The sequence below is a fragment of the Pyxicephalus adspersus genome, chromosome 2, assembly GCF_032062135.1.
Source record: "Pyxicephalus adspersus chromosome 2, UCB_Pads_2.0, whole genome shotgun sequence".
In the NCBI taxonomy this organism is placed as follows: Eukaryota; Metazoa; Chordata; class Amphibia; order Anura; family Pyxicephalidae; genus Pyxicephalus; species Pyxicephalus adspersus.
The window spans coordinates 57,073,505-57,085,415 of NC_092859.1; the positions used below are offsets into that span (position 1 = coordinate 57,073,505).

At 40.0% G+C, this 11,911-nt stretch overlaps 1 long non-coding RNA gene across 1 annotated transcript; it reads left to right on the top strand.

Moving 5' to 3' along the window:
• The first annotated feature begins 2,895 nt into the window (after nucleotides 1-2,895).
• On the top strand, nucleotides 2,896-9,495 carry LOC140322020 (uncharacterized). The gene is made up of 3 exons (XR_011919101.1): nucleotides 2,896-3,029; nucleotides 8,722-8,914; nucleotides 9,061-9,495. It is a non-coding gene; the product is annotated as an uncharacterized lncRNA (long non-coding RNA).
• The last annotated feature ends 2,416 nt before the right edge of the window (nucleotides 9,496-11,911 follow it).

Below are 11,911 nucleotides of genomic sequence, written 5' to 3' on the forward strand. Positions count from 1 at the left end.
CCCCCCCCCCCCCCCGTATACCTAAGTAGAATAAACTCCTTTTGCCTTCCTTATTTACAAATCACTTACAATATTTTCCCTTCAATAAACCATCAATCATTTTATGTCTATTGAGTTTAAATCTTAAAAATCTTTTTTGAGTACAGGTGTGCCAGCATTGGTGTCCTGCTTCGCATGGGGCACCCAGCTCCCTTTCCCACCCGTTTGGCAATGCGGACAGGGCAATATATGCCTAATGGACCGGAGTAAAATCCAGTCCGTATCGAGTGGGGACCTCCATGCACTGTCAGCATGCTCCGTGCATCTTCTGTACGTGGCTCTGCTTTTTTTAGGACAACATGTGGGACACCGTCATTTAGCTGGAGGGCATAAGGAGAGCAGCAGGTCACTAAGCAGTCTCCCTTTGCGGCTGAAATACCTGGAATGCTGCGGTTGTTTTGTTCTAAAGCTTGTACTTTGTCAAGGTAGACACTTTTTAGCATAGTGTTGAAATTGAAACATGTCAATTTGGCTTGTCATTGATACTTGGAATGTGTTTGGATTTTGAAGTGGAACTTAACATGAAACTGCTGGTATTTTTTGCTCTACTATCCCACAGGCAGATGAAACATGGGTACTTTGTGCATCCACTTTGTCTTTTTTTTTTAAGAACCTTTGAAATCCCACTGGCCCACCATTAGTGTCTGGATACAATCAATAGCTTCATGCAAGTGAACTCGTGAATGCCTACTTACAACCGTTAGTAATACAAATTCCCTAATTTCTAAAGGACACCATAGACCTGCTTAAATCAAAGAACAACTTACAGGCCCCATCCAATACCACCCTAGTAACAGTATATGTGGAAGTGTTCTATTCCAGTATACCCCACCAGAAAGGCCTTGCTATGATATCCCAGTGCCTCACTAGACATCGATTGATGGCTCATGAAGAAAACTTTTTCTTACGATTAATGAAATACATCCTGGAAAGAAATGTGTTTACATTCAACGGAACTATGTACCTTCAAACCCAAGGCATTGCCATGGGGACCAAATGTGCTCCCTCTTACGCTAATCTCTATCTCGGCGAATGGGAGTGGGAACTTTTTTTCCATTATTTATACAACCCACTTTGGTCCCCACATATTCTCATGGCAACGCTATATAGACGATGTGGACAGGTCCCGCACTTCTAATCAATCAGTTCGTTAAAAAGCTTCAACGTAACAATTACAACTTGTAATTTATATCAGAACAGAGCGAAACATGCCAACTCTTTCTGGATGTATACCTGTCCATCAACCAAGACAACATGATAACTACCTTTGTATAGAAAGTCCACAGCAGGGAATACAATCTTGCACGCTAAGAGTGCCCACCCTCAATCAGTTATCAAAAGTGTTCCTTATAGTCAATATTTACCTTTAAGACGCAACTGCTCATCAGATACAACATTTAAAACAGAAGCAAAAGCTCTCCAGGAGAGACTCATCCAATGCGGTTACCCCAAAAAAACACTAAGAAAAGCCTACCAGAAAGTATGCCTTCTCTCTAGAGATAATCTATTGACAGACAAACCAGGACGCACTGCAGCACCGCAATCAATAACAAGAATTATCACAACATTCAACCAACAACATCGATCTATCCAAAATATTTTTTAAAAGCAATGGCATATTATGAAAGTTGACCCTATAGCTAACAAATACCTAGGCGATAGACCTCAATTGACATTTTGCAAAGCACCATCTTTGAAAGACCAACTCGTGTCAAGCCATTTTTCTTCCTCCAACATTTCAACCACAAATAACACCAGAGGCACTTTCAGATGTGGTTGATGCACCCAGTGCAAATGGATTACAGAGTCTATGAATGTAGTACTACCAAATGGATACACACACCGCCCCAGGCACTACATAGATTGTGCAACATTGTGGGTCATTTACATGATCACTTGTGCATGTGGCACCTACTACATAGAGAAAACGAAGAGACCCCTACGAAAACACATATACGATCATATCTATGCCATAAGGAATGGAAAAATTACCACCCAACTGAGTTATCTAATGGCCACAAAGCATGATTTTAATCCGCAAGGATTAAAATCTTTGGACTTGAACACATTCCCCCCAACCCTCGTATTTGTGTTTGTTACAAAGGTGATTCATGGTAATTATAATTTTTTGGCTAAATAACTATTTTGGTAATAATGCTATAAATGGATTAATTTTCCAGATGAAGCTGACATAGTCTTTACAAAATGCATAGAAAGTCATAGATATGCATACTCGTATGATATGATAGTTATGCATTGAAAGAAGTGATTTTTTCCAAGTAATAAGAGCACTGCAACTGAACATTTCTTCCTAACAGATTCTGCTCTCCCTAATTTATGAAAGCTCTCCAAGATTGGAGAAGAATAGAGTATGAAGGAAGTGATGAGTGAGTGATCCAGCAAACCTGGAATGTATCTAGTCCAGGATTGAAACATTGACAGTTGCCAGGTTGCAGCAACCATGCACATAGAGGTTGGTGACTGCTGACAGATAGGGGCAAAGTGTGGTGCAGGAATGTGAGGCAGGAGCAGACAAGACAGAGATCAGGGCATGTGGCAAACAAGAGTTTTCAAGAATAGCCAAAGGTCAGGGCAGACAGTGATCAGCAGTAGTCAAGGGTAAAAGCTGAGTCAGTACACAAGAGAATCAACAGCAGCAAACACAGACAGGAAAAACTGGGAGCAGAGCCAAAAGGAACTTGTTCAGGCAACTTTCTGTTATTAGTCACTTCCTTTTATAGGGGTCATGTAGCAAATGGGAATCACATGACCAGCAAGTGGGAGAACCCATCACCAAAGGGAGTGCTGGAGCAAAGGCAGCTCAGGTGGTTTTTCACTTCTGCCATTTAAGGGAGTGCTTCAGCGGAATGTTCTGGTTCTAGGGAAAAGGGGCAATTTTCAGAGGACCATCTTACTGAGACCAGGAAGTGACCAGCAGACAGGATTCCTGAACAGGGCTTCTGTTACTGGTGGCTGCAAAGAAATGTGAGGTGGGTGACAAAGACAAAAGCACAGATCCCCTGGTCCTGAGGGGATCAGTGCCACATACAAAGTGGTATTCCCTAATTGGTATATGTATATTATCTCACTGCCACAACCCAATAGAAAAGACAAAACGGAGATCCCAGGACTTTTAAGGCATCAAAGAAACAGTAATGTTTAAATATAACATAAAATGATAAAGGTACATTTTTATTTGTTCATTATACAATACTTTTTAAAAAATGTGAGGTATATGCTCAAGTATATTTTTCTAAACTTCAAAAAAGGTCTCTAAATGTTTAAACTTTCTATATAGTATGATAGAATTATGGATGTTCCTTGCAATAATTATTTAATGAGTTGCCAAACCCTGGGGGACAAAGAGTGACACCGGGTGCCAAATACAAAACACAAAATAAATAAGTCTTTACATAATAAATATGTTCCATTATTAGTCCATGCCCCACTGAAGCTTGTGGGGTTTGGGACAGTTTTTTAGACACATCTATTTCTGTTATAAAGTTCAAAAGCATGGGTCATCTTGATAGGGGCTGATAAAATACAATAAGACAGAATCCCTGGCCTCGGTATGCCCGACGCATTTCGCCTAACTAGTTTCTTCAGGAGAGGGTAAGAAGTTATAGAATAAACTAGGGCAGACAAGTTTTTAAAAAAAATAGAGGAATAAGTAACTAAATGCTAAAAGTAAAGGTAATAATCTAATTATCATTATCATTATTATCCTTATCATCAATCATCATTATCTAAGCACTGCATAATATACAGCAGAAATATGCTCATGTAGATTTTTTTATTACAAGTATGTCAAAATTTGTGCATAGTAGTACTCCTAAATAGCTGAGGAATGAGTATATAGGGCGGGTTTACAATTTTGTAGAAGGCTAATGGAGGTCATGATTTGTAGTATGAGGGTGAAATTGAAAAAAATGCTAAAATCTAAGATGTCTTTATATACCAGTGCCATACAAGTGGAACGCCAACACCATCTAGGAACAAACCCTAGGTATACCCAGAGACGATGGCTGCAGAACCAGTTTGTAAGGCTCTAGTCCAGCACCAGTGCCTACCAGAAGCCAGTGCCCCAATTTAACGCCACACTCTTTACCTATAGCAAGCCCTCACTCAGCTTTGGGAGGCTAGATGCGCCAACCCAGCACACTGTTGAACACAGGACTTCTGTGCAAATTGAATGGCATCTGAGGAAGGACTGACAAAGAGCCAGGAGCCCACAGATAATGTAGTACAAAGTATTCCAGCAGAGGTAAGTCCATAATACAGAGCCAGGGGTTATAAACAGGTAATCAGTTGAGGTATTCAAGAAAAAAAACAAAGCAGAGTCAAGTTCACCAGCAGGAGGTCGGTCCAGGTAGCATACAATTGCAGGGCTGAGAACAGGCAGGGTCAGTAACATTAAATCTAATGAATAACACAAAGATAAGTATCCTCTAACATTGTTGAAGTTTAAATTGTTGTAGGTGCCTCTTACATACTTTTTTTCTCATATGTTACTAAACACAAGTTGATACAACATGAAAACTAAATTATATTTATTACACACATGGGGAATACAATTTGTGGCAAAATAGAGAATAGCTAGCATTCTAAAGAATTTATGAGGGGTCCTAAAAATGTATAGTTCACTAAAATTTGAATAATAAAGGGTTAAGAGTGATGCTTAAGCAAAAAAAGAAAATGCTTTATAGCCAATCAAAGAAATTATCGAATTAACGCAGTAACAGCAAACAGACACCCACACATGGGTGTTCAAGAACTTCCTTGCAATTTGGATTATAGTTAGAACTGGTTGCAAGTAGAGGTTAATATCCTTGTTTCTGCGAAAAATCTATTTTCTGTGAAAAGAATCAATTTTTGTGTTCCATTCACCTCTAACTGTGTTGAGAAAGGCAAATTTTTACAGCACATTGTTGCTTAAAAACTGCCTGATTTCACTAATTTTTAAGTTAGGTATACACTTGCAATAATTATCGTTAGAAAACGAATGACTAACGATTATGCATGATTATGCACAATTATTTGAAATGATCGTATTGTGCACGCTTTTGTACATGCTGTAACAATACGATCGTTCAAATATAATCCACCAATAGTGTACACATGCTAGATACCATCGTTTGAAGGATGCAGGAAGTGACATGTATAGGAGAAAGTGTACTGCAGAAGCATCCACGATCACTGAACGACTGCACACACAATAGATAGTGAATGATCGTCGCTCAATCAGATCTGCCAGGTGGGTGGTTCGTTTCCAGCGACAATCCTCGTTCATTGGTGTCGTTGGTCAGTCGTTGTGCACTTTTTTGTTAGTGATTATCAGACGATTGGACGATAGTCATTCGTTTCCAATGATAATTATTGTAAGTGTGTAGGCAGCTCACAAAATGAAAAAAACAGATGCAAACAGAAAACACCATAAAGGTAATTGCCTAACAGTCACACTGTTCCCAAAACTTCGCAAACGTTAGTAAGCCGTCTCCTCAGTCAAAACAAAAAAGCATTGCTGACTAATGTACTACAATATGATTTAATAAATAAGTTGTTGCAAACCTAAGTAATAGAAGTGCTTAGAACACAAAAAAATTCTTAAATTCATATATGTTCTTTCATGACAGGCATAGTATGGCTCAACCAGACTGGCCCCCCAGATGATTTTTTTATTCGCCCAGATGACTACTTTCCGACAGAGACAGGTTTTGCAGTGCAGCAGCTTCATGGCACTTTTTCATGCATGTGGGATATTCGAACTTGGAACATGAACTCAGTTTGCTCAAATGCTGAGTTTTGCTTGTGTTTTAAAATTCTAATAGCTCAAATTCAAGTTGGAATCAATTCTGATCAGAACTCCCTGACCACCATTAGTTATAGGTTGCTTGTCAAACTTTCAGTCCGGGCCCTGATTCATCAAGCAAAATCGTAAGCTCGCTAGCGCATTCGTATTCGCAATCCAAAATCGGAAGCTGTCGGGCAATTCAGCAATTGAATGAGCTCGCTGCTGGAGCTGCGCATCCCCGGTAGTTTTACACTGGCAAGCTTGCATTAAATGTCACTGTTCCCCTAAAAAAGCATTCTTTCTAATGGCACACATTTTACCCTTAACCCTAAAAAAATGTTTGTGTTGTTCAAATGTTTAAAACATCTATATGCGCTAAGAAAAAAGCATATTTTAAAATCACTTATTTCTTTCCTGTTGGGCAAGAGTTAACCAAGTTCAGTTCCTCTATATAGGCGCCTATCTAAACGCTTATGATGCCTGATCGGAGGAGCCGCCTGCGGGTAAATCTTGCGACTGTCCACGCGCGAAGCCTCGGCTTTGCCATCGGACTAGATTTTCCCACAAAAGTCACAAGCACACACACGTTCTTGTTTGCTTCTTTTAGATATATATGTATATGTGTGTGTGTATATATATATATATATATATATATATATATATATATATATATATATATATAAATATATATTTATAAATATTGTAGGATATAATTGTATATGTATCTAAATATATATATATATACATACATATATATATATATTTGTCCTGCATAAAGACTTTCTAGTCCTGTTTTCACCCTTGATAGGGCAAAATTGCATATTGGTTTGGTAAGTATTTTCTGAATGCAATATTGGTTGGGCCATTTTTGAACTATTTTGGCTTTACATGGAAAAGTGGGTTTACGTGTGTTTTGTTTGTTCTTTTTAATTTTTGTCATTTAGTGTAAAGTTTAGTGATGTGTATTTTGTTTTTTGGTTTTGATGTGTTTTTATATTTTATTGTGACCTTTTAGCCAATGTTTCTTTTGAATAAAGTTATTTCTAAAATGTTGTTTGTTCTTTGGGGGTTTATGTGATCTCGTTTCCAATTTCCCATGACACACAGTTTAAAAAGACAATTGTGATTGTTTTTAAGCTGTTCCTTCCTCTGAATTATTTGTAAGGCTAAAAACAGCAGAGTTGTCTTATTTAAACTCAGTTGTTTGATACACATAATTGTGCGCTTTCAGTTCAGGCACGTGTAGCTCATAGTTGTGCACCATGGCGGACCCACTATGTGGGCCTGAACTGTTCGATCAGTTGAAAAATGCACTGCACTTTTGCACAGTCCTCATTAAGGTAAGTTTGGATTTCTGTATATTGCATGTTTTGCTTCATATGCACTCATGTATGTATAGACATGATTGCACATAAAGGCAAACATGTATGTTTGAATTTAGATGTGTCTACATATACATAGAAATGAGAATATAGAAGAAGAAATAGGCAAAGAGGGCTTTTTGGACTATATTGCTTCACATTGCAAAGATTGCCTTTTTCTTCCTATGATTTTGGATATCATGGGCTTGGCTACAAGCAACATTCATGGAGGATATTGCTTCTGGTTAAAAGAAGGAATCCACCGTTATGTGGCCCACTAGGGGATTATTTTTACTACAATAAGCATACATTTTGTCCATGTTTGCACATTTCAATGTGTTTTATGCATCATCCATGTTTGCACATTTCAATGTGTTTTATGCATCATCCATGTTTGCACATTTCAATGTGTTTTATGCATCATGCATGTTTGCACATCTCAATGTGTTTTATGCATCATGCATGTTTGCACATTTCAATGTGTTTTATGCATCATGCATGTTTGCACATTTCAATGTGTTTTATGCATCATGCATGTTAGCACATTTCAATGTGTTTTTAAGCTGCTTCTCATATTCCTCAACCTAAGAACTCACCATCTTTAATCCTTCACATGTCCTAAACCCTTGTTTGTAACTACTTTAAATGTTGCGGATCCTACTAGCTACTACTCAACCACATTTCTTGGAGGTTGTTGCAGTGCACTTCAAATGTTTGTAATTTGGTGCCCTGGGATTTTGTAGATATTTTTTGACTATTATCTATGAGTGTCCTCATAGGCTGCAAGATATGACATGCAGAATTCCCACACACAGATATCACACTGTGCTCATGATGTCGTTACACATGCCCACAGAGTGGATATATTTTACCAAGTAGTTTGTTTTATAGAAGCAACAGCACAGCTATAGAATGGGGGAGGGACAGCCTGTGTCCCCATCTCATTCTAGCTGCTCTCTTCTCACTGCCCAGCTCTTACCAGCAGCTGGAATCCTCTGCACGGATGCCTCTATTGTTCTTTCAATGGATTACAGCTGCAGATGAGAGCTGGGTAGAGGTCCACACACCTAAAGTTGGCTGTTCACAACTATGTACATGCACATATTTTGATGTGTGTATGTATGGTTTTTAAAAATCTTCATGATTCACGCAAGGCTGGAAATTATCTTTCCTTGTCTGGAGGACAGTGGAAGCCTTCTGCTAGAATGTCCTCTGGCTAGCTGAGACCACAATCCTGATTTTGGTGAAGGCACATTACTCTACTGTCTCACATAGATATTCCCTTTTTTGTATTTCTCCACTTTCTTTTATAGATCTTTTTTTTTTCAAGTGTCAACAAAATAAATCCACATGTGCTGCATTATCTGACCCAGTGCAACAGTGCTTACATTTTGCCCCTAGATTATATGTATGTCTGGCACTTACTAATGCTTCACTAAAACCGGATAAACAGAGTTTACATCTAGGAGCACAATTATTGGTTTTACAATTATTGGGTAATACTCACATTTTGTTTCTCTTTTGCTTTAGACAATGATTCGGCAGAGATATGACCAGCAGCGGTCTATTTTTGTCAAGCGACAAATAACGGAGAGGCTGGCAGACAGGCTGTGAACCCCTGCAGGGACGCGCCAAACAGTCGCACAAATCCAGCACATTTGGAGCGACCTCAAGCGGAGGGGACCAGCTTTGGTGCGTGAAGTGGGGGACTGCATCCTGTCTAGTAGGTTTTGCATTTTGTCTTCTCCTCTTGTTAAGGACTGGTGTTTTAGAATGTTTGTTGTTTGTGTAATGTAGTATTGTTTAGCCTAGAACTGTTTGTTTTTTCACTTCCTATATTTTACTATCCTTATTAATTTTGTATATTAGATTTTGTTATTACAGCCAACTCTCCATCATGCCGGGCGGATACAAATTCTCCAGCGGCCACACAGGCGACTGGCCATTCACCAGGATGTGGAGGAGGAGACATCCCCGGGGAAGGAAGAGCCAGTCAGGGAGGAGGAAACTGAGGAGGAGGAGGTACCATCCCCAGGGGAGGAGGAGACAGTCAGGGAGAAGCCAGTCGAGGAGGAGGTGCCATCCCCAGAGGAGGAGCCTGCTGCACAACATCTGCGGCCAGAGCCCTCCCAAGGAGAGGAGGCAGCTGAGGCCGAGGAATTGGCTGTAAGCTAACCTTAGAATCAACTTTTGTAACATATGTTGCAATTCAACACATTCTCACACTACTTTCACCAAATACAAAGAAAAGATCTAGCAGGATTTCATGTAGCTTCCAGTCATTATTCATTCATTAAAATAATGTTCTTTCCAGGTTGTTGGCTAGCATGAATAAAAATAAACATGAGTTGTTTAGTTGTCCATGGTTGTACTGACAAATGTTTGCTCTAAATTTTTGGACGTAGACAAAGTATCATTTAGAAGTTCTGCATTAATCCATTCACCTTAACTAACCTTACAAATCTACTTTAGTCCTGCTCACCCACTTTTACTTCTGCTGTTCATTTTTTATCTACAGCTGCTGCAACGCCCTTGCCAGCACCTCCTCCACAGGACACAAGTTCCTCATCTGAATGTAAATATTTCTCCATTTTAGATATTGTGAACATTCCCTTAAAAACCATGAAAAGAAAGTAGGATATACTTTGGTAGGCACATCTCCATCAAGTATCATTAGGAGTGTATGACTAGCTTCATGCCTAGGCAGCTTTTAACAGACAAAGGGTAAATGTCACTTAGCCACGTTTGTCCCTTGTGAAAACCCACAACCTTCATTGCCAACAAACTTTAGTTCCATAGCCATAATTAGCTTGGCCCCAGGAATAACCTTTCCTTCTTGTTTGGCACGGTGTAAACAGCAAAACCGTCAGATGAGATGACATAACTTGAATTCTTCAGCACTCTGCAATTTATGAACTAGCTGCATATTATACTGTTACATTTGGTCAGTACTTACCTCTCCTATTTTTTTGGTCTCCTTCTACAAACACAGCCAGTTCCACATCGAGGGAGACAGCCAGCCCTCCTGAGGAGCTCCCGAGCCCTCACCACCGCCACCACCGCCACCCCAACCCCGGCGACATGGCAGACATTCCCCTGGTAAATTTATATTTTCATTTGTTTGGTTTTTTAAAGGACAGTACTTTTAAAAAATGTTTGGACCAAACTCGTCTAGTTAATATATTATTTGTTTTTTCCTCACCCGCCAGAAGGTAGACAGGATAGCCTGTATTGGCTGCACCAGAGGATGTCTGTCATAAAGCAACACTTCAGGCTAGACCCTGCCTGAGATCTGCCCAGGCGTTACCACTTTTAAAACAAAAAAAAATTTGTATATATGTTTGAAAATAATTTTGGTTGTATTATTATATTTTTATATTTGTTGGGGTTTGCACATTTTAAGTTATTGGGGGGAGATTCCACTAAAAAAACAAAAACTGAAAGCCAAATTTTGTGATTTGATTTTTATTTTAGTGCACATTTCAAAGATTTTTCCAGCCATGCCAATCCAATTCCATCCCTAAAAAACACAAAAAAGAAACCTTAGTTTTTACACAATTTTAATTTGAACCATAAAATATTGAACATGCTCTTATCCTACACAAACTTGTTTTGCAGCTTGGCCGAGTTTGCTCCATTCCTCCATTGGTCACTTAGTCAAAATATCCTTTGACCTTAAAAGTAACAGAGTTGGGTATGTTAGATATGTCCTCTTCAAAATATATGTAATTGTAACATCATTCAAGAATACATTTAGCATAGAATACACAGCTGAACACCTTAGTATGTCATTTTAACCAACAGAAAAGTAGTTGACCTATTAGCAAGCACATTTATCTGTTACAGACAAGTGTTAGAGAAGTGCGGTGTGCCATATTTGCTCCCTAGACATAACTAGATTTGTGTTCATTTAGTGAACAAAGATGCAATCGTATTTTTGGAAATAATCTTTAGCTTTTCTTAAGGCCATTACAGCAATACTTGTAGAGTATTGAGCTGAGACTTCATACTTAGCAAAACTGCATTTGGAGCATACTTGGGCCGCATCAAAAGAAACTTAGATAGGTAAAGTGTCAAAGTGCGAGGGTTACTAACCTGTGGACATTGGGCAAACACAAAATAGAGATTAGGCTATTTTATACAAACAAGCGTCTTCCCACAGGATACCAACTCAAACCCACACTGGCGATCTCATGGAGTCCTGAAAAAATTGAGTAAAGAATGACAGGAAGAATGTGAAGAATGTTCTCACCTGGCACCCGGCATCCACTTATCCACATATAGTTCGCCCAAACCGGCCACGGCCCACTTCACCAGCCCGGCCACGGGCGCGGCCCACCCTAACAGCCCGGCCATTGGCCACCTCCACTTCCTGGCCTTGGCCACGGGACACCCCCACAGCACGCCCACGGTCCACCTGCACACACTGGCGCGAGTGCGGCCCACCTCCAGAGCATGTCTATTGCTTGCCCGTGTGTAAGGAGGTGGGCTGGCAGGGGCACGGGGTGGATGGGCAGGGGCACAGGGTGGGCTGGCAGGGGCACGGGGTGAACGGGCAGGGGCAAAGGGTGGAGCCGGGGGGAAGAATGGAGCTGGCTGCTCTGCAGGAGATGCGGGGCCAGCAGGGCTTATTGGGATTTGCCAAACCAGCCTTTGAATAATCGCCTGATGTAGGCGAGATTGTTGGCCCAGGGATTCACTTAACATGTTACAGAGATGG